Raw genomic sequence first — 2,384 nt, forward strand, 5'->3', positions numbered from 1 at the left:
GTATGCTATGCTATGTACCAGACCTATTGTATACCTTGTTCTGAATTTGGTAAGGGAATACAATAGTGATCTAGGAGTAGATCACTGGACATTGGTCAAGAATATCCTTAGTGAGGACTAAGGAAATATTTCTCGATTATGGAGGTGATAAAAGAGCCCGTCATAAAGAGTTACATCGGTGCAAACTTTTACACCGATCCAGATGACTCTAAGTCTCAATCTGGATACATACTAAAAGTGGGAGCAATTAGCTAGAGTAGCTCCGTGCAGAGCATTGAAGACATAGAATTTTTGCAAAATACATACGGCTCTAAATGTGACAGACCTGTTAACTAAGCTTCTCTCACGAGCAAAACATGATCACACCTTAGTACTCTTTGGGTGTTAATCACGTAGCGATGTGAACTAGATTATTGACTCTAGTAAACCCTTTGGGTGTTGGTCACATGACGATGTGAACTATGGGTGTTAATCATATACAGATATGAACATTGGTGTTAAATCACATGGCGATGTGAACTAGATTATTGACTCTAGTGCAAGTGGGAGACTGAAGGAAACATGCCCTAGAGGCAATAATAAAGTTATTATTTATTTCCTTATTTCATGATAAATGTTTATTATTCATGCTAGAATTGTATTAACCGGAAACATAATACATGTGTGAATACATAGACAAACTTAATGCCACTGGTATGCCTCTACTTGACTAGCTCATTAATCAAAGATGGTTATGTTTCCTAACCATAGACATGAGTTGTCATTTGATTAACGGGATCACATCATTAGTAGAATGATGTGATTGACTTGACCCATTCCTTTAGCTTAGCACTTGATCGTTTAGTATGTTGCTATTGCTTTCTTCATGACTTATACATGTTCCTACAACTATGAGATTATGTAACTCCCGTTTACCGGAGGAACACTTTGTGTGCTACCAAACGTCACAACGTAACTGGGTGATTATAAAGGTGCTCTACAGGTGTCTCCAAAGGTACTTGTTGAGTTGACGTATTTCGAGATTAGGATTTGTCACTCCGATTGTCGGAGAGGTATCTCTGGGCCCTCTCAGTAATGCACATCACTATAAGCCTTGCAATCAATGTAGCTAATGAGTTAGTTACGGAATGATGCATTACATAACGAGTAAAGAGACTTGTCGGTAACGAGATTGAACTAGGTATTGAGATACCGACGATCGAATCTCGGGCAAGTAACATACCGATGACAAAGGGAACAATGTATGTTGTTATGCGGTTTGGCCGATAAAGATCTGCGTAGAATATGTAGGAGCCAATATGAGCATCCAGGTTCCGCTATTGGTTATTGACCGGAAACAGTTCTAGGTCATGTCTACGTAGTTCTCGAACCCGTAGGGTCCGCACGCTTAAGGTTTCGTTGACAGTTTTATTATGAGTTTATGAGTTTTGATGTACCGAAGGTTGTTCGGAGTCCCGGATGTGATCACGGACATGACGAGGAGTCTCGAAATGGTCGAGACATAAAGATTGATATATTGGACGACTAATTTGGACACCGGAAAGGTTTCGAGTGAGATTGGGACTATACCGGAACTCCGGGAGGTTATCGGAACCCCCCGGTAGGTATATGGGCCTTATTGGGCCTTAGTGGAAAGGAGGGAGAAGGAGCAAAGGAGGGGGCGCCCCCCCCCCCCAAGCCCAATCCGAATTGGGAGGGGGGCCGGCCCTCCCTTTCCTTCTTCCCTCCCCTCTCTTCCTTCCCTCTCCTACTCCTAATAGGAAAAGGGGGAGTCCTACTCCCGATTGGGGTTGGACTGCCCCCCTAGGGCGCGCCACCCCCTTGGCCGGCCCCCTCTCCTCCACTCCTTTATATACGGGGGAGGGGGGCACCCCATAGACACAACAATTGATCTCTTGATCTCTTAGCCGTGTGCGGTGCCCCCCTCCACCAAAGTCCTCGATAACATTGTAGCGGTGCTTAGGCGAAGCCCTGCGACAGTAGAACATCAAGATCGTCACCACGCCGTCGTGCTGACGGAACTCTTCCCCGACATTCTGCTGGATCGGAGTCCGGGGATCGTCATTGAGCTGAACGTGTGCTAGAACTAGGAGGTGCCGTAGTTTCGGTGCTTGATCGGTCGGGCCGTGAAGACATACGACTACATCAACCGCGTTGTTCTAACGCTTCCGCTTTCGGTCTACGAGGGTACATGGACAACACTCTCCCCTCTCGTTTCTATGCATCACCATGATCTTGCGTGTGCGTAGGAATTTTTTTGAAATTACTAAGTTCCCCAACAGTGGTAACCCCCCCCCCCCCCGGTACTCTGATAAATACACTATACTATCCGGAACACTTTCGATGTCCGAATACCATCATCCAATATATAAATCTTTACCTCT

Source organism: Triticum dicoccoides, chromosome 3B, assembly GCF_002162155.2.
Source record: "Triticum dicoccoides isolate Atlit2015 ecotype Zavitan chromosome 3B, WEW_v2.0, whole genome shotgun sequence".
Lineage (NCBI taxonomy): Eukaryota > Viridiplantae > Streptophyta > Magnoliopsida > Poales > Poaceae > Triticum > Triticum dicoccoides.